The sequence below is a fragment of the Heptranchias perlo genome, unplaced genomic scaffold (assembly GCF_035084215.1).
Source record: "Heptranchias perlo isolate sHepPer1 unplaced genomic scaffold, sHepPer1.hap1 HAP1_SCAFFOLD_54, whole genome shotgun sequence".
Taxonomy (NCBI): domain Eukaryota; kingdom Metazoa; phylum Chordata; class Chondrichthyes; order Hexanchiformes; family Hexanchidae; genus Heptranchias; species Heptranchias perlo.
In genome coordinates, this window is record NW_027139559.1 from 7470196 (window position 1) to 7495910 (window position 25715).

General features: G+C 46.6%; 1 long non-coding RNA gene across 3 annotated transcripts in view; it reads left to right on the plus strand.

Moving 5' to 3' along the window:
* Positions 1-22425, plus strand: part of LOC137315217 (uncharacterized) — an 84756-nt gene extending 62331 nt beyond the window's left edge. For 2 of the 3 annotated variants that reach the window (XR_010961354.1, XR_010961352.1), the window contains exons 4-6: positions 13830-13994; positions 19593-19722; positions 20990-22425. This is a non-coding gene — a long non-coding RNA (uncharacterized lncRNA). The remainder of the gene's footprint in view (positions 1-13829; positions 13995-19592; positions 19723-20989) is intronic. The other variant, XR_010961353.1, reaches the window with a different exon arrangement.
* The last annotated feature ends 3290 nt before the right edge of the window (positions 22426-25715 follow it).

Consider the following 25715-nt stretch of genomic DNA (forward strand, 5'->3'; position numbering starts at 1 on the left):
AGAGCCTCCGCAATTTCCACCCGTACTTCCCTCAACAAATTAGGATGCATCCCCTCTGGACCGGATAACTTTTCTACTTTGAGCGCTGCCAACCTGTTAAGTACCTCCTTATTATCTATTTTTATCCTTTCAAATTGCTCTGCTACCTCCGCCTGTACTGTGACATTGGCAGCATCCTCTTCTTTGGTGAGGACAGATGCAAATTCCTCATTTAGTACTTCAGCCATGCCTTCGGATTCCACAAGAAGATCTCGTTTTCCCAAATCAGCCCCACCCTTACTTTGACTATACTTTTATTTTACATGTTTAGAATAGACTTTTGGGTTCCACTTTATGTTACCCGGTAATCTATTCTCATACATAATCTTTGCCCGTCTTATTTCCTTTTTCAATTCTTCTCTGCACTTCCTGTATTCAGCTTGATTCTCCACTGTATTATGAGCCTAACATTTATGATCAGCCTCCTATTTATGTTTCTTTTTAGTCGCTATATCCTTAATCATCTATTTCTAGCTTTTGATGCTTCCCCATTCCCCCCAGTGGGAACGTGTCGAGTCCCCTTTCAACTCGCTGAAATGAGCCCTCCTCCAGTTGAGTATTTTCACATTTGATGTTCGTTGTCATTTTTCATAAGTACCTCTTGATATTATGAACACTGTTTCCCAAATCCTCCCCCACTGAAACATGGTCCATTTGCGCCAATTCCTTCCCCAGTACTAGATCCATCACTGCTTCCTTCATCATTGGATTGGAAACATACTGGTCAAACAGTTCTCTTGTACACATTTCAGAAATTCATCCCCCTCTTTTCCCTTTACACTGTTACTTTCGCAGACGAAACTTGGATAATTGAAGTCCCCCATTGTCACTACTCTATATTTCTTGCACCTTTCTGCAACTTGCCTGCAGATTTGTTCCTCTATCTCCTTCCCACTATTTTTTGGCTGACAGTATACACCCAGGATCGTAATATCTTCTCTATTTTTCCTCAATACTAACCAAATAGTTTCTGTCTTTGAACCCCCTGCTGTATCACCCTTTCCAGTTCAGTAACAATATCACTGATCAACACTGCCCCCTCACCCTCTCTCCTAGTCTTCCTTCCCTACCTGTCCTGAATAAATTGTAGCCAGAAATATTAAGTTGATATGTATGAGCCAGGCCTCCAAATTGCAACTATTTCATAATCCCACGTGGTAATTTGCGTCTGCAGCTTACGAACTGAATTTACCACGCTCCGTGCTTTTACGCACATGCACTCAAAACTCATCTTACTCTGCCTCACGTTGCCCCCTGTATGCTACCTCCTATTTCTGAACTACTCTTTATGCTAATGCTGTTTGCCTTTCCCAGTCCTCTCTGCACCTTGTTTCTCCTCTCTAATTCTTTATCCTTGTGCCCCTCCTCCTGCCAATTTAGTTTAAATCCTCATCCACAGCACCAGTTAAACACTTCACGAGGACATTGGTCCGATACCCATTAGCACGTGGCATTGGGAGTAATCCAGGGATTATCACATTTGAGGTCCCGCTCTTTAACTTCCTCCCTCGCTCCTGAAACTCTGTGTGCAGGAACTTAAAACCCTTTGCTTCCCATATCATTGATTGCAACATGGACCACGACTTCTGGCTGTTCCCCTTCCCAGACGCATAATCTTCTGCAACCTCTCCATGACGTCCTTTACCCTGGGAACGGGGAGACAGCACTCTGCAGGACTCATGTCGGCGGTTGCAGAAACGCCTGACTATCCCACTGACTATCAATCACCTATCATTTGTGTGCATTTCTATACATGGCTGTGCCCCCCCACCCCCCCACCACTGTGTAGCCCTTTGCCCCACGGTGCCGTGGATGTGCTCTAGATTGGATTCCCCTAGTTCGCGTCACCATCACTGGTATTCAGCACTGAAACCGGTCCGTGAGCGCCACACTCCAGGAGGATTCCTGAACTGCCTGCCTCTTCCTACCCTGTCGGATGGCCACCCACTTACTATCCTCCTGAACTCTCTTTAGCTGTGGGGTGACCACCTCGGGAAACGTGCCATCGAGGAAATTCAAAGCCTCCCGCATGCCCTGCAGTGACACCAGCAACACAAAGCTCGAACTTGAGCACTCGAGAGAAAAGTGCCATGATATTACGCAGAGGCATGAGGAGAAAAGACGCAGGTAGAATCATAGAATCATAGAAAGAATCAAAGAAATGTTACAGCATCGAAGGAGGACATTCAGCCCATCGTGTCTGTGCTGGCTCATTGAAAGAGCGATCCAATTAGCCCCACTCTCCTCCACTTAGCCCATAACCCTGCAAATTCATCTTATCCAATTCCATATTGAAAGTAACTATTGAATCTGCTTCCACCACCTTTCAGGCAGTGAATTCCAGATCATAACAACATGGATAGGAAGTTGGGTAAAGGCCAGTAAACAGAGAGTGGTGTTGGAACTATTGCACTTCTCAATATCAGGAAATGAGTAACAGGACATCAAATATTCTCCTCTTATCCCGGAGAGATTAAGGACTCCACACACTGTGTGTTTGACGCAAAGCTGATTTATTTGACCGATATCATAATATTAAACTCTAGCCCAGTTATTGGGATTCTTAACATCCGCAGATCCATAGCCCAACTGCCAGAATGCACATGATTCAATCTTGAATGTGATTGACAGCAACAATAAAAGCAGAATCCAACACCTGCAGTCACATGTCAACTGGCTGTGCAGAGACGTGGGATGAATGAGTGAATTTCTTCCCACACACGGAGCAGTTGAACGTCCTCTCCCCAGTTCTAGCTCTCTTGTGTTTCACTAGGTGGGATGACTGAGTGAATCCCTTCTTATACATGGAGCAGGAAAACAGCCTCTCCCTAGTGTGACTGCGTTGATGATGAGTTTCCAGCTCACATGGTTAATTGAATCCATTCCCACAGACCCCACATTTCCACGGCTTCTCCGTGGTCCGGCTGTCCCTGTAATTCTACAGGTCGGACAATCGGTTGAAGCCTCGTCCACACACAGAACACGTGTACGGCTTCTCCCCGCTGTGAATGGTATGATGACTTTTCCGGCTCTGTAACTGGTTGAAGCTCTTCCCACAGTCAGTGCACTGGAACACTCTCACTCGGGTTTTTGTCTCTGTGCTTTTCTAGTCACACTGATGTTTGAAACATTTTCCCACAGACAGAACAGAGAAACATTTGTTCTTCCACATTCAAAGGCCGATGATATTCAGGTCCTGATGAATCGAGTGCCTCTGTCAGAGCTTGATGTGATGTTTGGTTTAATTTTCCGGTCTGCAAAGCCTCCGCTTCTAATACCCTGTCATCACTGTAAATACAGGATAGGAATTCAGAACACAGAATTCTAGTTTCTGTGGAACATGTTTCCTCACTTGTTCCCCCAAAGCTGCAAATCCCCGTCCCACACACTCTCCCTCCTCCCTGTGCTGAAATCCAAACCTATCGCACCATCTCCAACATTCCTCTCCTCCACTCCCAGTTCTGTCCCTCGCTCTACTCTGGTTGGGTTCAGTTCTACACCCACTGTGTGCAGAGTGAGAATACAATAAATGTGTGACTAATTTTCTCTCCAGGTTACTGGGAAGCAGAAGCCCCGCCCACTCTTTGTTCCTGGTTACTGGGACCCTTATGCCCTGCCTAATATTTGTTCCTGGTCACTGGAACTCTGAAACCCTGCTTACTATTTGTTCCTGGTCACTGGGACGCTGAAGCCCTGCCTACTATTTGTTCCTGGTTCCTGGGACTCTGAAACCCTGCCCACTATTTGTTCCTCGTCACTGGGACCCTGAAACCCTGCCTACTATTTGTTCTTGGTCACTGGGGCCCTGAAACCCTGCCTAATATTTGTTCCTGGTCACTTGGACTCTGAAACCCTGTCCACTATTTGTCCCTGGTCACTGGGACTCCGAAACCCTGCCCACTATTTGTTCCTAGTCACTGGGACCCTGAAACCCTGCCTACTATTTGTTCCTGGTCACTGGGACAGTGAAACCCTGCCCACTATTTGTTCCTAGTCACTGGAACCCTGAAACCCTGCCACTATTTGTCCCTGGTCACTGGGACATTGAAACCCTGCCTAATATGTGTTCCTGGTCACTGGGACCCTAAAACCCTGCCTACTATTTGTTCCTGGTCACTGGGGCATTGAAACCCTGCCCACTATTTGTTCCCAGTCACTGGAACCCTGAAACCCTGCCACTATTTGTTCCTCGTCACTGGGACACGGAAACCCTGCCCACTATTTGCGCCAGATCATTGGGACCCTGAAACCCTGCCTACTATTTGTTCCTGCTCACTGGGACACTGAAACTCTGCCCACAATTTGTTCCCGGTCACTGGGACCCTGAAGCCCTGCCAAATATGTGTTCCTGGTCACTGGGACTCTGAAACCCTGCCCACTATTTGCTCCTGGTCACTGGGACCCTGAAACCCTGCCTACTATTTGTTCCTGGTCACTGGGACTCCGAAACCCTGCCCACTATTTGTTCCTGGTTACTGGAACCCTGAAACCCTGTCACTATTTGTTCCTGGTCACTGGAACCCTGAAACACTGCCACTATTTGTTCCTGGTCACTGGGACACTGAAACCCTGCCCACTATTTGCTGCTGGTCATTGGGACACTGAAAAACTGGCCACTATTTGATCCTTGCCACTGGAACCCTGATGCCCCGCACACTATTTGTTCCTGGTCACTGGGACACTGAAACCCCGCCCATACTTTGTTCATGGTCACTGGGACACTGAAGGCCCTACTACTCTTTGTTCCTGGTCACTGGGGCCATGAAACACCGCCCGTACTTTGTTTCTGGTCGCTGGGGACCTGAAGCCTCGCCCACTATTTGTTGCGGTTCACTGGGAGCCGAAATCCCCGCCCACTATTTGTTCCTGGTCACTGGGGCGCTGAAGCCTCGCATACTCTTTGTTTTATTTTTATTCGTTCATGGGATGTGGGCGTCACTGGCAAGACCAGCATTTATTTCCCATCCCTAATTGCCCTTGAGAAGGTGGTGGTGAGCCGCCTTGTTGAACTGCTGCAGTCCGTGTGGTGACGGTTCTCCCACTGTGCTGTTAGGAAGGGAGTTCCAGGATTTTGACCCCGCGACGTTGAAGGAACGGCGATATATTTCCAAGTCGGGAGGGTGTGTGACTTGGAGAGGAACGTGCAGGTGGTGTTGTTCCCATGTGCCTTATGCCCTCGTCCTTCTAGGTGGTAGAGGTCGTGGGTTTGGGAGGTGCTGTCGAAAAAAGCCTTTTCGAGTTGCTGCAGTGCATCCTGTGGATGGTGCACACTGCAGCCACGGTGCGCTGATTGTGGAGGGAGTGAATGTTTCGGGTGGTGGATGGGTGCCAATCAAGCGGGCCGCTTTGTCCTGGATGGTGTCGAGCTTCTTGAGTGTTGTTGGAGTTGCACTCATCCAGGCAAGTGGATAGTATTCCATCACACTCCTGACTTGACCTTGCAGATAGTGGAAAGGCTTTGGAGACTCAGGAGGTGAGTCACTTGCCGCAGAATAGCCGGACTCTAACCTGCTCTTGTAGCCACAGTATTTATATGGCTGGTCCAGTTAAGTTTCTGGTCAATGATGACCCTAGTATGCTGATGGTAGGGGATTCGGTGATGGTAATGCTCTTGAATGTCAAGGGGAGGTGGTTAGACTCTCTCTTGTTGGAGATGGTCATTGCTGGCACTTGTCTGGCGCGAATGTTTCTTGCCACTTATGAGCCCAAGCCTGGATGTTGTCCAGTTCTTGCTGCATGCGGACACGGTCTGCTTCATTATGTCAGTGGCTGCAAAAGGAACTGAATATTGTGCAATCATCAGCGAACATCCCCATTTCTGACCTTATGATGCAGTGAAGGTCATTGATGAAGCAACTGTGGGAGAACCTTCAGCACATGGACTGCAGAAGTTGACGAAGGCGGATCACCACCCCCTTCTCAAGGCAATTGGGGATGGGCAATAAATGCTGGCCTTGCCAGTGACGCCCACATCTCATGAACGAATAAAAAAATGCTAAAGATGGTTGGGCCTAGGATATTGCTTTGAGGAACTCCTGCAGCCATGTCCTGGGGCTGAGATGATTGGCCTCCAACAACCAGTACCATCTCCATTTGTGCTTGGTATGACTCCAGCCACTCGAGAGTTCTCCCCCGATTCCTATTGATTTCAATTTTACTCGGGTTGCTTTGTGCCACATTCAGTCAAATGCTGCCTTGATGTCAAGGGCAGTCACTCTCACTTCACCTTCCCGGTCACTGGAACCATGAAGCCCCGACCAGGCTTTGTTGCTGCCCACTGGGACCCGGAACCCTAGCCCATAATTTGTTCCTGGCCACTGGGACCCTAAAGCCACGACCCGGCTTTGTTCCTGCTCACAGTGACCCGGCCCCCACCGCCGCCCCCCGCCCCCCCGCATCCCATAACTTGTTCCTGGTTAGTGGGACACTGAAACCTCCCAAGTCTTCGTTCCTGTTTTCTAGGACCCTTAAGCCCCGACCACGCTTTGCTTCTGATCACTGAAATCCGGAAGCCTCGCCCAAACTTTACTCCTGGTCACTGAGACCCTGAATCCGCGCCCACTCCTTGTTCCTGTAGCAAGTGGGCCGCACATGCGCCGTGCTGATCACTGAACTGTTCCCAACTTCCTCTTCCAAGATGGCGGCTGGTTATCTGGTATACCGGTGCCATCACTGGGGAGAGATCATCGCAGATGCCGCCCTCTGGACACGCACGGGTTCCGTGTGCTCTGGGTCCTCAGACCCACAGTCGTGTTTCCGAAGAGTGTGTCTCCACCCCTCGGGGTTTGCACTGATCGCCGACCCTCGCTCACTATCTCCACCCCTCGGGGTTTGCATTGATCCCCGACCCTCGCTCACTATCTCCACCTCTCGGGGTTTGCATTGATCCCCGACCCTCGCTCACTATCTCCACCTCTCGGGGTTTGCATTGATCCCCGACGCTCGCTCTCTATCTCCACCTCTCGGGGTTTGCATTGATCCCCGACCCTCGCTCACTATCTCCACCTCTCGGGGTTTGAAATGATCCTCGGCCCTCGCTCGCTGTCTCCACCCCCGTGGTTTGTATCAATCCCCGGCCCTCGCTCTCTATCTCCCCGCGCCCGCCCCACCCCATCGTGGTTTGTATCGATCCCCGGCCCTCGCTCGCTGTCTCCACCCCCGTAGTTTGTATCAATCCCCTGCCCTCGCTCTCTATCTCCACACCCCGCCCCACCCCGCCATGGTTTGTATCAATCCCCGGCCCTCGCTATCTATCTCCCCGCGCCCGCCCCACCCCATCGTGGTTGGTATCGATCCCCGGTCCTCGATCTCTGTCTGCACCCCCTCACATCATTGCAACTGGCAACAAACATATACTGAGCCTGCGCGCTGGGTTCCGTTGGTATGAATAGGCCGTTTTCCAGCTCCCGGGTATTCTGGGTACGAGCACCTGCCATTGAGATCCCGAATTCCTGATTGAAATTTACCGTGGCGAGAAGCGAGTTTTCAGCGCCGAGTGAAGAGGCGACACTAAACATTCCTGCTGAGTGTTTGCAGAGTTTTCTATTTTTATTTAACACTAAACAGTAAACGGAGGCCCGGAGCCGACCCGCCGCTCGGTTCCCTTTCAGAAACCTGAGACCCGGAGCGACCCGCCGCTCTGTCCCCTATCAGTAACCTGACACCCGGAGCGACCCGCCGCCCTGTCCCCTATCAGAAACCTGATACCCAGAGCGACCCGCCGCTCTGTCCCCTTTCAGAAACCTGACACCCAGAGCGACCCGCCGCCCTGTCCCCTATCAGAAACCTGACACCCAGAGCGACCCGCCGCTCTGTCCCCTTTCAGAAACCTGAGACCCGGAGCGACCCGCCGCTCTGTCCCCTTTCAGAAACCTGAGACCCGGAGCGACCCGCCGCACTGTCCCCTATCAGAAACCTGAGACCCGGAGTGACCCGCCGCCTGAGCCCTTTATTTCTATTGGCAAATTGAAAATTCGATTGTTCCCGATTCTGTTGCTTGGCCGGAGTTCTGTTCTGGGGCCTCAGTTCCACCCCCCGACGCGCCCTCCCAGCCAAATCAAACTTGGCGGGTGTAGATGATTGACATTAGTTCATTACCAATAGTAAGCGCGGAGATGGACTGGAGTCCGATAGTCTGTTCATCGTCCACTCACAGTAGGGAGGGGGCGGGATTCTGCTGACCAGTGCGATGGATCCAAACCCAGTGTCTCTTTGTCTTAAACACTAAAGGAGACGGGCCGGGGATGTTTATTTATTTATCTTTTAAATAAAGGATTATTTTTCAAAATATTAATTATTGAAAAAGAATGACGTTTTTAAAAACAAATGAAAAAGGCAACAGTGTGGTGAGCCAGAATATTATAGTATTTATAAATAAATGTGTTGGATTTTCTGGAGTTTTATTATTAATTTTAGACAAAAGAAAATGTTGTAGCGAGGAAGGGTCGGCTCTAAAAGGGATAGTGCGCCCTCTGTTACTGTGCGGTCGCCAGTTAAAGGAACAGACACTGTTACCTTTCCCGCTCACCTCCAGCTGTACGCCCACTGATACTCTGCACGTCGAACACCTCCTGGGATCACTTCCTATCCCATACTGTCCCGAAGGCGGACATTGAATGTCGATGCTTCAAGCTGTCTCCACCTGGTCTACAACTCAATTTCTTCCCACCACAGGACTCAGACATCCACCTTGGACTCTCTCAGACTGTCTCCTTCCTTTTCTTAAATTTCCGACCAGTCTATAAGTTCGGTAGGAAATTGAAATCAATGAACTTGCCCTCTCTCCTCGGAAATCACTGGCCTCCTGTCCTCCATTAACCTCTCGCTCCATATAAAATCCATATTCACGGCAACATGCTTGACCTTGTCATCTTATGTGGCATCTCTATTCCCATTGTCTCGATCACAGATAAGCCATCTCCACTACTTCCTTGTATCCCTCATGACCCATCGTCACAACTCAATTCTTCCCATATTCTGTCCAATCCTCCGAGAATGCACTCTGTGTTCTCTGATACACTTGATAAATCAGGGCTTTATTAAACTGTGTTGACGATATTCGCTAAAGTGTAAACTTCATCCAAGCACAGTTGGTAAAATGACCAAAAACTACAGGTTGTAGTCAATCTTTTACAAGAAACAAGAAATGATAGTACAAAAAAAAAACTGATAGCATATATCCCAGTGACAATAATTCCACAGGTTGCTCTTTAATTGGTTCTTTTACCTTGAAAGGTCGAAGTGACTCACTGCTGCGAGGATTACAATTGGAGACACATGTCGCCCTCCGCTGGTGGACACTGCACGGTGCAGTGGTTCCAGTAAGGTGGAAATGTCGCCGTCCGCTGGTGGACACTGCACGGTGCAGTGGTTCCAGTAAGGTGGAAATGTCGCCGTCCGCTGGTGGACACTGCACGGTGCAGTGATTCTATTTTAAGCGGAAATAATTGTTACAATTAAAGAACAATTACCAGTCATCTTTAAACTCGAATCTTAATCCTGCCGTTTCAGTGAAACAGACCACGGTTTTGCTCCAATCTCTGATTTGAGAACACGTTCGCAGCATTCACCGTTGTTCTTCCCGGCTTTGAACACAGGTGTAAAGGAATCTTCTTTTCCGTGTCCAGGAGCTCTGAACCACGGAAGAGAGCAGCTCGGACACATTTCTTAGACGCATCAAGATTGACCCCCACGGCGACTTTGCTGTCAGTAAAGAGAGACAAGAAAGACGAAAATCCCGTTTGCCCCTCTCAGTGTGGCCCTAAAGGACTGTGTCCAGGGTAAAGTTCTGTTCCCACCGTAAAATCCTGCCCCCGGATCGTCCTTTCTGAGCTCCAGTTAGGTGATGCTGAACACTCAGGTGGGAAATACCAAAATCTACAACAACGTTTTTAAAACAATGCTGATTTACTTTACATTTATCCAGAATATTAAACCCCAGCCCAGTTACATGGGTTAGTAACATAACCAGAAACAAGCTTCATCTATCAGAATGAACATGGTTCAGCCCTCGAGGTGATTTCAGCAATAACAGCAGAATCCAACCCCTGCAGTCATAAGTGAACTCGCTGGTGCTTCAGTAGTTTGGATGAATTAGTGATTCCTTCCCACACATGGAGCAGACCAACGGTCTATACTCAGTGCGAACTCGCTGGTGTTTCAGCAGTTTGGATGAATTGGTGAATTCCTTCCCACACATGGAGCGGACTAACGGTCTATCCTCAGTTTGAACTCGCTGGTGAGTAAGCAGATGGGATGACAGAGTGAATCCTTTTCAACACATGGAACATGTGAACGATCTCCCCCAGTGTGACTGCGTCGATGAGTTTCCAGCTGGGACTGGTCATTGAATCCCTTCCCACAGGCCCACAGTTCCACGGTTTCTACATGGTCCGGGTGTCCTTGTGTCTCTCCAGGTTGGACGATCAGCTGAAGTCTCGCCCACGCACAGAACACGTGCACGGTTTCACCCCGCTGTGAATGGTGCGATGTTTTTTCAGGCTCTGTGACTGGTTCAATCTCTTCCCCCAGTCAGTGCACTGGAACACTCTCACTCGGGTGTGTGTGTCTCGGTGCTTTTCCAGTCACACTGATGTTTGAAATCTCTTCCCACAGACAGACCAGACAAACAATTCTCCTTCCACATTCAAAGGCCGCTAATATTCAGGTCCTGGTGAATGGAGAGACTCTGTCAGAGCTTGAGATGATGTTTCGTTTGAGTTTCCCGTCTTCAAATCCTCCCCTTCTAATACCCTGCAAATGGAGTTTACAAACGTCATCACTGTAAATAGAGGATAAAAATTCAGAACAGAAAATTCTAGTATCTATGGAACATTCTTTCCTCTCCTTTTCCCCCAAAGCTGTAAATCCCCGTCTCACACACTCCTCCTCCTCACTGTGCTCATTGTTTGAATTTTTTTTTTACTCGTTCACGGGATGTGGGCGTCGCTGGCGAGGCCAGCATTTATTGCCCATCCCTAATTGCCCTCCAGATGGTGGTGCTGAGCCGCCTTCTTGAACCGCTGCAGTCCGTGTGGTGACGGTTCTCCCACAGTGCTGCTAGGAAGGGAGTTCCAGGATTTTGACCCAGCGACAATGAAGGAACGGCGATATATTTCCAAGTCAGGATGGTGTGTGACTTGGAGGGGAACGTGCAGGTGGTGTTGTCCCCATGTGCCTGCTGCTCTTGTCCTTCTAGCTGGTAGAGGTCGCGGGTTTTGGAGGTGCTGTCGAAGAAGCCTTGGCGAGTTCATCACTTGGTCACTTATTTTTTCTTTCCACCTCTCCAAATATTTTTTCGTCCTCCCCTTAAAGTGCAAACTCAGACTATGGTTCAGTTCCACAGTCACTGGTTGCCACCAGTTTGCTGCCCAGGTGTCTGAGCTTTGAGTTTGAGTTTGTGTCGTTCACTGATGGTGTTCTAACCCGGTACCGGGGTCACTGGATCGCCATCGAGAGCAGGAGCCCTGGTGGATTTTACACCTGACATACCCCAGCGGCACTCAGTCTAGTTGTATTGTTCCATCTGGTATCAAATAACTAAGCACAGAATATGGATTAAACCCGGGTCATTCCTGGTCTGTACATGAGACTTGTGAAAACCTTTAAACAAATCTGTCTTCTGTCACTGCAAAAATTCTGAAATGTTTCCAAATGAAAGAAGGGAGTTAAACGGATCTTTAAGAAAAATCAGAGTTTTTTGAGGCACTGAGATCTCAAAATTCTAGCTCTCTCCCCATAAACCTGCATCCATCAAACCCCATCCCATTCGCTTCCCATATCCCAAAATGAAGAAGTTTGAAGCCATTTCACCGAATACAGAAGGCGCCGACTGCTGACACGAAACATGTTACCACACATCACAGGCCGGTCGGTAACAGAGCACGCCCATCAACCGCCCCGCCCACAACAGAGCCCATCAACGACCCCCCCCACAACAGAGCCCGCCCAGCAATACCACCTCCCACCACAACAGAGTCCGCCTATGAACAACACCCCCACCACAACATAGCCCACTCCCCCCCCCGACAATAAAACCCGCCCATCAATATCCCCTCCCCCACAACAGAGCCCACACCCCGTCCCCACGACAGAGGCTGCCCTTCCCCCCATAACAGAGCTCGGCTGTATTCCCCCTCAGAAATGAGCCCGCAAATGCTCCCCACACACACAGAACCCGCCCTTCCTCCCACCTCACAATAAAGCTCGGCAATAATCCCAATCACAACAGAGCAAACCGATCCTCCCTGCACATCACGGAGCCAACCTGATCCTCCCCGCCCATCACAGAGACCACCTGATCCTCCCGGCCCATCACAGAGCCCACCTGATCCTCCCCGGCCATCACAGAGCCCACCTGATCCACCCCGCACATCACGGAGCCCACCTGATCCTCCCCGCCTATTACAGAGCCCACCTGATCCTCCCTGTACATTACAGAGCCCACCTGATCCTCCCTGCCCATCACAGAGCCCACCTGATCCTCCCCGCACATCACGGAGCCCACCTGATCCTCCCCGCCTATTACAGAGCCCACCTGATCCACCCCGCACATCACGGAGCCCACCTGATCCTCCCCGCCTATTACATTGCCCACCTGATCCTCCCCGCACATCACGGAGCCCACCTGATCCTCCCTGTACATTACAGAGCCCACCTGATCCTCCCTGCCCATCACAGAGCCCACCTGATCCTCCCCGCCTATTACAGAACCCACCTGATGCCCCCGCCCATCACAGAGACCACCTGATCCTCCCCGCCTATTACAGAGCCCGCCTGATCCTCCCCGCCCATCACAGAGACCACCTGATTCTCGCCGCCTATTACAGAGCCCACCTGATCCTCCCCGCCTATTACAGAGCCCACCTGATCCTCCGCGCCCATCACAGAGCCCACCTGATCCTCAGCGCCCATCACAGAGCCCACCTGATCCTCCCTGCCTATTACAGAGCCCACATGATCCTCGCCGCCTATTACAGAGCCCACCTGATCCTCCCTGCCTATTACAGAACCCACCTGATCCCCCCGCCCATCAGAGAGCCCACCTGATCCTCCCCGCCCATTACAGAGCCCACACGATCCTCCATGCCCATCACAGAGCCCACCAGACCCTCCCCGCCCATTACAGAGACCATCTGATCCTCCCCGCCTATTACAGAACCCATCTGATCCTCCCAACCCATTACAGTGCCCGCCAAATCCCCCTTGTCATTTAGTGAGCCTACCTGATCCTTGCTGTCCATTACCGAGCCCATCTGATCCTCCCGCCCATTACAGAGGCTATCTGATCCTCCCTGTCCATTACAGAGCCCATGTAATCCTACCCCTCCCACATTGCAGACGACAGCACATCCTCTCTGCACATTAAAGCGCACCAGACACAATTATCCACCCCACGACCCACAGCAGATCCTATTTGATACTCCCTGTCCATTACAGAGCCCTCCTGATGTCTCTCTCCATTACAAAGCCCACCCAACCTCTCTGACCATTACAAAGCCCGTCTCAGGCTGGATTACCCAATCGACACTGACTGTATCTATACTGACGTTGACCCAAACTCCTCATGGTTTCACGAAATAGCCCTTCGCCAGCGTCCTGTCCGACTAATTGTATCTGTACTGACGTTTACCCAAACTCCTCATGGTGTCATTCAATAGCCCTTCGCCAGCGTCCTGGCCCACTAATATTATCTGTACTGACCTTCATTCGGAAATGCGAAGTTATACAAAGACTTACCGAGAATCCGTCTCGAATGGCCGCTAAAATAACCACAATCCCTTGTGTTTCAGGAACCCCCTTTTTAATTCATTCATTGGACGTGGGCGTCGCTGGCACGGCCAGCATTTATTGCAGGGGGAGTGGAGGGGAAGATGAATTTGTTCGTGACATCACGCTGGGGATTGTGGAAATGGCGGACGATGATACCTTGAATGTGGTGGCTGGTGAGGTGAAAGGTGAGGACAAGGGGGACCTTATAGTGCTTCTGGGAGGGAGGGGAAGAGGTGAGGACAGAATGCAGGAAATGGGACAGACACGGTCGAGGGACCTGTCAACAACAATGGAGGGGAATCCTCAGTTGACAAAAAATAGTAATATCGGAAACATTGGAAGCTCCCAGTGATCCCACAGTGTCCCACCGACCCCATGTTGTCCCAGTGATCCCACAGTGTCCCTGTGGTGCGACAATGCCCACAGTGATGCCACGATGATCAAAAAATGACCCCACAGTGACCCAGTGATCCCAAAGTGCTCCCAGTGATCGCACAGTTAACCAGATACAGCTCACGTGAGCCCCATTGAGAGCCACCTCCGGTGAATGCCTCGGTCATTCCCCTCTGGAGAGAAAGCCTCTTGTCTAAAGATTCGTCCTCCCAAATTTTAGCTTTCCACGTCTTCATGTTACAGCATTTACACAAAAAAATCCTCTGCAGAGAGTTAGAATGAGATAAAGGAATTGATTAAAATCAAAGCAAGGGATTAAAAAGGCACAGCAAGAGCCCAGATCGAACTCACACTCACTCACTCACGCACTCATTCCGTTACACAGGCAATCTCTCAGCAAACACCATTGACAAACGAAATCCCCATTTACAAAGCAGAGAATCTAAAGAGGAGAGAGAAAAGTTGGGAATGGGGAGAAAGAGAAAGACACTCAGTACAGCCTGAAGAGCACATGTTGCTTCTCTCCACAATTGAAGTTTGCAGGTTTTTTTTTTCTCCTGCTTTGCCACGCACTCACAAACTCCCCCTTAAACGTGCCGGTCTGTCTGTCTGTCCTTGTTAGCGTTTGCTGCAGAATCCAAACGGTCCCTGTGTTCGTTTTCCCTTCTGTTCCTGGAGCAGGGAATAAAACGCCTGTAGTTTGTGGTCAACTTCCAATTTGTGGCTTTTTCCAATTAGCCAACGTGTTAAAACAAATTCTAGACATTCAGAGGTGCCAAAACAATAAATCGTTTTTAAAAATCTAATCCACAGCAAGATCCCTCACTTAGTTTCAGGCTCAACCTCTCACTAACATTCATTTACACAGAAACAAAGCCCAGTTTATATGGCAGATGGATCTAAAGTGTGAAAGATTGGGAAATGACCTTGATAGACAAAAACAACCTGTATTTATATATTATAACAACTATTACAAAAAGCCCCCATTCGGACCGTGGGGAAAGAGCAGAGGAGGAAACAGGACTAATTGGATTGTCCTTTAAAGGAGCCAGCACAGGCATAATGGACCGAATGACCTCCTCCTGTGCCGTACCTATGATGATATTGTGAACAACAGATTCACTGCCCTGAACTGGAAACAAAATGGCCCGCTGCACGGAGGTAATTTATTGAGGGACAAGTGGCCATGTTAAAAAAAGTGTTATCATGAAGTTTAAACAAAATAGCCGCCCTGAATATGAAACAAAATGGCCGCCAGTGAGGCAGCCGTCTTACTGATGGGTAAAGCGGCCACCTAACTGAGGGACAAGGCGGATGCTTGTTGTATTGAGAGACACGGAGAAGGTTCATTTGCTGCTCCTGTTAAATCACAGTTCCACTCTAGTTAAAGATACAAACTGAGTGAGACTGGAACTAGTTGCTGTTAAACATAAGTGCAGTCGTGCAGTGAGGGAATTAAACAAGAAAGGGTGAATTTCTGCAAAGAAAATGAACATTTAACATTTGGTTATTTGAACATAATGCTTACGGAGAAGGAGAGACCAGACATTCAGAGGAAAGGTCAAATTACTCATTTTATGTAAAGAATGTCGTTGTAGCTTTTATTGAATAAATCAGATTAAAGTTGGACTCAATCTAAATATAGCTCTGATCTGGGATTTAATTTATTTCTCCAAAGTTCATATTTTTCTTTAAGCTGAAACAATAACAATATTTGTAAAGTAACAGAGCAGGAGAGTGCTGCGGGGTCCTGTCTAGTTTAGCAAAACTGTAGAAGGGTTAAGAGTACATTGTGATTTATTACAGAATCCAATAACTTATTGGGGGAGTTTCACATGGTACAAATGTAGGAATAAAAAAAGGTGCAAAATGATTTTAGACTTCAATTTGCAAAAGGTTTAATTTTACATTTAACTTAATGAGCTATGTTGCCGAAAGAAACTTCAGGCATAAACCTTGGCTTGATGAAGAAAACAATCATTTATTATTGTTAGTAATACACCAGTAAAAATGACATTAGAATTTATCAACATCTTGGGTTTAAGACCGATTTAGAATTGCTTTAGCAACAATAAAAAAACACATCCTGAATCCCCCAAATCCATAACCGTTTGGAAATCAAATGTGCACCTTAAACTAACCCCATAACGAAAGTGATATGCTCATGGTTGGCTCAAGCTTGCTGGGAAGGTTGCAGATATTTTTTGATTGATACGGTAGTTGTGTAGCGTGCATTTCTCATGTAGTCAGGTCACCTGCTTCACAGGCAATCTGTAAACCTGCATGGAGGCACCAAGCTGTGTGTTAGTGAGTATAATGAACAGTTCAGCTGAGGTGGTGCTGCCAGGAAGCGAAATGTGAGGATGGGACAGTCGTGGTGGATCTGTGCCTCTCCCCACTCAACTTCTGTGCAGCTTATAAAATCCGTTTGAATACAGAACCACGCCTCTGGGACGATGACTTGTCAACAATACGTTCTTACAAATGCAACCCACGATTGATTGACACCAAATTTGTTTTCTCTCAGTGTCCACAACTTAACGAAATTAAGTCCGCAGGTGTTCTAACTACCTCTAGCCCCCCCTGGAATCGTTCTTGTTGACATGGTGATCTATCCTCCGCTGTGTGATCTTCTTTTACAATGTGTCATTAACAATCCGATTAACAGTCCTTCCACCTTTTAAAAGTCATTTACCTTCAGACGTGCTGAAGCCGATTTAATATCAGGCTTTCGTTTATCGGAAGAATGTTTGCCTCACAGAGCAGCTGCGAATCTCCCACAGAAAATAATGGTCAGGGTCAGGTAAATAAGACTGAGTGATTTTATTGTGCAGCCTCCAGGTATCACCTTTCGAACTGTCAAAATTAAATCCACAAAAATGTAACCCCAGAACAGACATGAACTGTCTGGCCTGCTTCATCTGTTGCTGTTCTGCTAGTCAGCACCCTCACACTCCAGGCTGATCATACAGTTTATTTGGCTATTTAATGGTTTCTGCCTCTACCTTGCTGTCACGTTTTATCTTTGTTCATGTTTCTACGTGTCTGTCCTCTGTGTATATCGTTTATCTCTGTTTATCTCCTGTGTGTTTTTCAATCTTGTTTTTTACATTTCTACTTTAATTTCTGTCTCTCTGGTGCTGTTTGTATCTCTATCTTTTTCTTCCTGTTATTCTTGGCTTTTTTCTATGCGCCTCTCTCTCTGTCTGCATGACGCTGCCTATCTTCTCTCTTTGCCTTCTCTGTCTGTTTTTCACATCAGCTTCCCTGCCCCTTTCCCTCGTTGTCTCTCCCTCTCTCTGACTTCATCCGTCTTTTTATCTTTCCACCTCTCTCTCCGTATCCTTCTCTCTCTTTTTATTCCCTCTGTCGATCTCGCTCTTTGTTTCTCTCTGTGTATCTACTTTTCCGTTTTCCTTTTCTCTACCTCGTTCTTCCTTCTCCCTTTTTTCATCCGTCTTTATTTCATTCTGTTTATGTCCCACTCTCTCCAGCTCTGTTTCTGTCTACTTCTTTCTTTCTGTTGCGAGTTGACTTCCCGATCTCTTCTTTTCATCTGGTTCTGTACTTCATTCCATTTCTTTCAATCTCGGTTTGAATTGTCGTATTTCTCCTCCTCTTTTCTGTTTTCTATTTTCTCCTTGCTTTCTAGTCCTCTTTCTTTCTCTATCTTATTGTCTTACTTCATGTCTGACCCTCTCCTCCTCTGCCTCTCTATCAGTCTCTGGTTATTTTGAATTGATTTCTTCTGTCTATTTATCTCTCCGATTCTAGCACGTTGTAATTCCTCGTCAGTGTATCTTTCTCTGGTTCCATTCATGAGTGCGTTCTCTCTCTCTCTGACACATATATATATATATATATAATATATCTCCGCTTTTTTTCTTCCTTTATTTTTCTCTCTTGTCTTAATAAATCTCCTTATTTTTCTCCATCTCTGCCCCTCTTTGATTCGATCTCACTCACACAGATTGCCACACCCCTCCGCCTTTTATGTGAATCTGTCTTACTTTTCTTTGTATTTTGATCATTATATTTCTTTTGTCGTTGTGTTCTCTCTCCGTGTCTTTCTATTTTAATTTTTGTCTCTCTCCATATCACTTCTTTTCTCTGGCCCACGTGCTGCCTTCCCTCTGTTTCTTCACTTCATGCTTTTTCCTTTCTGTGTTTATTTCTGACTATCGTTGTTTGTTTCTCCGGCAATATCTCTCTCTGTCTTTATGTCTTTCTAGTGGTCTCTCATGTTTTTTTTTCTGTCTTTACCTTTCTCCTCCTTAGTCACTGATTATTATGATGCATTTTCATTCTATTCCTTTCTGTCTCTCTCTTCCCTATTATCTCTCCCTCTATCTCTATATCTGTTTCTGACTTTGACTCTCCCATTCTCTCACTTTCACTTTCTGCCTGCCTGTTTTATTATGTCCCCTTGTGTAACTGTGTCTCCTCCTTTCCATGCCTCCCTCTCTTCCTTTCTTTCTCTTCCACTCTCTCTCTCTCATACACACACACAAACACAGGCACACACACACACACACACACACACACACACACTCCAGAAGCAGCAGTGAATATCCTACACGGTAGTTCGACACAATTCAATTACTTGATAATTGAAACAGAATTCAGGAGAACATGGACAGACTGGTGAAATGGGCAGACATGTGGCCGATTAAATTTAATGCAGAGAAGTGTGAAGTGACGCATTTTGGTAGGAAGAATGGGGAGAGGCAATATAAAACAAATGGTACAATTTTAAAAGTTTTGTAGGTACAGAATACTAAGGGTTTAGGTACACACAACTTTGAAGGCGGCAGGACAGATTGATAAGTCTCATTAAAAAGCATTGGCTTTATAAATAGAGACATAGAGTTTAAAAACAAGGAATTTATGCTAAACCTTCATCAATCACCCGATATGCCTCATTCTGGGCACCACACTTTAGGAAAGACGTCAGGTTCTTCAAGGGGCTGCAGGAGATACATACAAGAATGGTACTAGGCATGATGAACTGCTTTTATGTGGAGAAAGTGGAGACGCTGGGATTGTTCTCCGCAGAGCAGGGAACGTTAGGGAGAGATTTAATGGAGCTGTTCAATATTCTGAGGGATTTTGATGGAATAAATAGGGAGAAACTGTTTCCATTGGTCCGAGAGGCGGTTATCAATTTTCACAGATTTAAGATAATAGGCAAAAAAACCAAGGGGAGATGAGGAGGCTTTATTCTACGCAGCGAGTTGTTAGGATCTGGAAAGAACTACTTGAAAGGGTGGTGGAAGCAGGTTCAATAGTAAATTTAAAAAGGGAATTGGATACATACTCGAATGGGAGAAAATTGCAGGGATATGGGAATAGAGTAGGGGTGTGGGACTAATTGGATATGTCTTTCAAAGAGCCGGCACCGGCACGATGGGCCAAATGGCCTCCTTCTGCGCTGTAAGATTCTATGATTCCATTTATGTGATCACTACGGGAGGAATGTTCGACGGCCGGAGATCAAGAAAGTTCATTCCCATAAGTCAGGTGAGAAATGTTGGTCGGGATAAATTTAAACCCATAATTATAGAGAGGGAATTACATATAGGGGGATTATAAAATGATTATATTTTGAAGCATTATACGGCACCTGCAACTGACCATTTCACTAGTGGTCTCCATACCCAACGCTCTGGTTCTCTCTCTCTCCTTCTCATGCTCTGTTTTACTCTCTCGGCTTACCTCTTTCTCTGCCACCGCTCCCACTATCTCTCTGTTTCTTGGTCTTTCTCTCTCTCCCTCTCAGTCTGGCTCTCTTTTTCCCTGTTTTCTCTTTTTTTTTGGTTATGGTGTGTTCATGTGCAGTAAACCAAAAAAAAAATAAGCGTCAAATTATAATTTTATAATATCGGTCCTGTTTTCTCTTCTTGTTTCACTCTGTCTTTCTTTCTCTCTGTATGTGTGTCTCTCTCTTTTTTCACTCTCTGTCCCTCTGTCTCTCTGCCTCTCCCTCTCTCTCTATCTCCGTCTCTCCCTCTACCCCCGTCTCTCTCTCTATCTATCACTCTCTTTCTCTCTATGCCTCTGCAACTGTCTCTCTTTCTGTCTCGCGATCCCTCAGTCTCTCGAGTCTCTCTCGCTTTCTCCCTGTCACTCCCTGTCTCTCTCTCCCCCTGTCTCTCTGTGTCTCGATTCGTCTCTCTCTCTCTCTGTTTCTCTCTTTCCCTCTGTTTATCTGTCTCTCTCACTTTCTCCCTCTCCCTCTCTCTGTCTCTCTATATCACCACTTACGTGGAGTGCACCGATTCCGATCAGGCCCACCGCAGCTACTTTGATTGCCAGATTTGCCCATTTTGCAGGGCGGTCATTTAGGATAAGTACATTTGAGCTGTTTAATGCTGCCATTTTGATCAACAATTCAAATGTTGTCTGCAAAGCAAATCCTACCTCAATATATCAGATAATCAATAAAATATAACATCAGAATCCGATTAAAGATCATTTCATGGCTCTGTGCTGCTAATTTAAAATGTACTTTCCGTCCCCTGGGAAGTGTGGAGGATGGAGTATGAAATGGGATTCAGTTCTCCTGCTTGAAACCCTTCAGCTCTTTCTGTGATCTCACTAATTTAACAATTAGATTGAGTGGGTATTTTACCGCGTTCTTCAGCTCCTCTCTGAATTTAGTCTGGGTCAGGACATAAATACACGTGTTTGTGCAGGAACTGAGAAGCTGCAGCATAACTGATGTGTGTTCTGTGATATAAACAGGGTCAGTGTAGGAGTAATAATACCGAATGTCTGTTACTCGCAGATGAATGTAAAATGCAACCCGTGGCAACCATAACACAATAAAACTGCCCGATATACTGAAGAGCAAAATGATGGATTTCTTTCGGTTCTCCATCTCTGGATCCTTGTGATTCTCTCCATTGCTCCGGCTGCGGAATCCCCCGCGGACTCGACTGGAGATTAAAATACGTCTGACTGTCAGAGCATTGAGCAGCAAAATCAGACAGAACGGAAGGAAAGGAGTTAAAGTGAGGTGAAACATGTCAAATGCGGCCCATGCAGGGGAAGTAAGGTAGCTCAGTTTAAGCATGCAACCCAGGGGAACATTATGCATTATAACTCCAGGTTCATATGTAAAGTACCAGGGGAGACTCTCTAAACAGCCCAGAACACTCACTGTTCCCAGAACCACAGCCGCCGTTTTCTCAGTGCAATATTTAATTTTCAGCTTCTCATAACAAATGGCCACAAATCGATCAAAGGTGAAAGCGACTGTTAACCAAACAGAAACAACCCCGGTTGCATAACTCAAGAAAATAATAAAACTACACACGGGAGTAATGAACAGGAATGAACCTCGGAAATAAATCGCACCAATCCACCTCAATATCACACCAGCTGTAACGACCAGGAGATCGGCCACTGCCATTGCCAACAGATAGCGACCAATACATTTGGAGAGACCGCACTTTCCTCGGGACAGAATCACAATCGCCACCAAGTTAACTGTAAGAGAGAGAGAAAAGAAAGCGGGGAAATTACTGATCAGACTTGGAGCCAAAGCAGCAGTTTGGGAGGATCTGGGGTGAAATTTCCCGCTTTCTTGCTGCATCGAACGGTGGAAACTAGTTCATTGAATTGGGCAGCGTTTCCGGGCAGAGAAATGAATTGGGAAATCGATACAGAAAGTGAACAAAGTGAGCACCGTGTCCACTGGAAGGGCCGAGTGAGGGCGCAGTGTCGGTGGTGAAGGAAGAAGGGGTTTTACCGAGTAGGAATAGAGCGCATTAAAGCCGGATTTGGCCTCCAGACGGACGGGAAATGGAGCGAATGTCGGGAAGATGAGGGGACAGGAAGATATGCGGCTGGTTTGTTGCTCTGGGTTAAGACAGCCGATAGAGGCTGGCAGTAAACGGGAAAGGCAGCTGGAGACCGAGCCAGTGAGTGAGATTGGGAAGCAGATAAGGAAAATAACATGTCGGAGCTGGAGGGGAGTCAGGAGCAGATGGTTTGGGAATGTTGATCAACTGAAGCAACTGATGAGGAGACAGATGATTCAATTGCAGTGGGAGGAGAGGCTGGGATTCACATGGAGAGACTGCAGCAGAGCGTTAGAGGAAATCTAATCTTTAAGTCCCAATAACACAATCCAACTCGGAGAGTTAACAGTTCATTTCTGTGGTTATTGGTGTCAGGGAACATGTGTTGGGTAAAAAAATGTGTTAATTAACATTACTTTGTACATTCAATTAAAATTAATATTAAAAGTATTAATTAAATCGACCTTGTTTTTTATTGAATCCTTCCGAGCTTCAAAACTGCAGTATCCGAATAATCCAATGCGATGACGAAATTACAGATTCTATTCTTTAAGTAAATTTTAATTATGTTCAGAGATTTGTTGGGAAACAAGGAACATTCACGAAAACGGAGTGAGGACCTGACAGTGATATAAACATGAGGAGCGAGTCCTAGAATCAAAACTCGCCCAAACTGACAACATCATAATAACACCTTCAAGTTACACTCTCTATGTTTAAATGTACTAGAAGTTTCAACAGTTCATTCTGATAAATTATTCACACCACAGCCACTCGCTTTCCCTCTCAGTCGCCCTCTCTATCACTCACTCTACTCTCCTTCTCAACTTCATTTTCATATCCGATTAAATCCTATCATCCTGCCCTTGCATTCTGCTCACCATCCACTTGTTGCACCGATCCTATTCTCAGTGTCAGTTTGTTAAATAGTGATGCCTCTGTTGAACAGTTTAATGTTCCGACAGATCATTCAAGTCTCCACCTGTTCACCTACACTGTTCACTTCATCTACAAATCATGGAAAAGACAGAATCAAATGCCTCTTCCAGACAGATTTCACAATAATTGAGATTCCTTCTCCTGTAATTATAAAGTAAAGTGTTAGATGGTGGGATTGTTCAATTAACAAAATGCCAACATCATACTTATAATCTACAGATAAAAAGAAGGGCTCTTGATTCCAACTGATACAGTGCAAACTGATACAACATAACCTCAAAACTTTTCATTTTACAGTGAAGTCCAGTGACAGTCCGTGAATTTATCCACAGTGAAGCGGAGGAGGAGATGTGAAAGTGTCAGCAGCAAACTCAGTTCAGTAACCAGACATCTGAAGCGGCGTCAGATACACACATAATGAAATAATATTTCACAACAGTGATAACCAATAAATACAATGTAATCCCAGTTTAACTGAAGCATATTATTGGGGAGGGAGGATATTGCACTGCCTCCATGTAACACTGAGACGCTGAGCTGTCTCATAATCAATCACTGAAAACATAGTAATGAAAAAATATTCCAGGACAGGATAGTTCTACAGCATTAAACTGTTAACAACTTCTGATGGTCTGATACCAGCTCTTTGCCCAGACACCTGATTCCAATACATTCAGTGGAGAATAACCCAGTCACAATGGTAGAGTTGGATACACAAAGGTCACTAAGGATATGATGTAACTATTACAAGACCGAACGTTTAGAATCTATGGACATACCATTACACAACATTCAGTACAGACAATTATCCAGTAACAACGCCACGGCTGGACATACAAAGGTCAATACAGATATAATGACACTCCTACACTACTGAAAGTGCAGAGAATTAACACATTCCTTCATTCAGTAGATAGAACAGAACAGGCGACTGTGTAAAACATGCAGGGAGAAAATAAATTGCTAAGTACAACAGCAGAGTCATCAATTTACACCATTAACAGCTGAGGTAAACGGCTTACCCGGAACTCCGAAGGCTGCAAGAACAGGATAATAAATGCGTTCTATCTGTTGGATTACTGGATATCCCATTTCTGTGAGAAGCACTGACTTCTGTTGGTCTGGACACCACAACTCGGGCGGGCAATCTGAGCTGATCCATTCCAACAAGCCCTGATATAAACAGGGATTAATTCTCCAATGACAACGTTATACTCTGATGACTGCCATCATTTACAGTCTATTGAACAAACACATTACAGAGGCAGCTATGACTCCGATGTAAATAATGTGGTCGAAATATCATAAGCATCTCAAAGTCCAAGACATTAAATTAATCAGACCTCTCTCAGGAATAAAGTTAAAAGCTGTAATCACACAGGACTGATCCAACAATTATGAGAGGCTTCATTTACAGTTTTCCTCTAATTGTATTGACTATGTTCACTCCTGGCGATTCATTTATAATTTGTAGAGATTTCTCCGCAGTGTACACTGAATCCAGGGACATAAACAGACCCGTTTCACTCTGTTCCTGAAGTTTCCCAGTTAAAATATGAATTTGAGTCTCTGATACGAGGACAGTTAAAGGGCAGGTTGAGGATTGCAGCGTAGAAATGACCGTGGGTGATATCAGGGGACGGACACTGAGCGTTTTAAAGGGCAGGTTGAGGATTGCAGTCTAGTAATGACTGTGGGTGATATTAGGGGACGGACACTGAACGGTCCCCATTGACACTCCTCTCTCCGCTATTTCACTGCAAATGTTAACCTTTTTATTCTACATTGGTTAACGGCTCCAGTAAAATTGTCGCCATGGAACGCGGAGCTGAGCTCAGGACCCGATTTAACCTCCATCACAAAGACCCTGTGATTCCCTCAGCCGCCTCCATTCCTTCCTCGGCCCATTGCCACTAATCCCTCATCAATGTCTCTCTCCCTCCAGGCTCCATTCATCCAATGCACTCCTGGCCGGCCACACAATCTCCACCTTCCAACCACCACCAAGTCCAGCTTGACCTCACTAACACTCACTGGTTCACAGTTCCATACCACTCAAATTTAAAATTCGCTTACATCTCTCCATTGCCCAACCTGTCCCATCTCCACATCGACAGCAAACCGACCCGTGACCTCCTCATTCAAATTAAGGATACGGTTGCATGGAGGTAATATTACTGGACAACTAATCCGGAATCATTAGTTCAAATCCCGCCGTAACAGCTGGGGAATTTAAATTCAATTAGTTAAATAAAATCTAGAATTAAAAAAAAACTAGTATCAGTAATGGCTCTGAAACTACCATGAAACTACTCTTAATCACATTCTGAAATGGCCTAGCAAGACACTCAGTTGTACAATCTCGCTACACAAAGTCATCATAAGCAAAAAACCGGACAGACCACACGGCATGGAGCCACGAGGCACCGGACACGAAAAAGGCAAACCAAACCCAGTCGCCCCTCCAAAGTCCTCCTCACTAATATCTGGGGATTTGTGCGAAAATTGGGAAGAGTTATCACACAGACTAGTCAAGCAACAGCATGACATAGCCATACTCACAGAATCATACCTTTCAGCCAACGTCCCAGACCCTTCCATCACTATCCCTGGGTATGTCCTGTCCCACCGGCAAGACAGACCGACCAGGGGTGGTGGTTCAGTGATATACAGTCAGGAGGGAGTGGCCCTAGGAGTCCGTAACATTGACTCCGGACCCCATGAAATCTTATGACATCAGGTCAAAAATGGGCAAGGAAACCTCCTGTT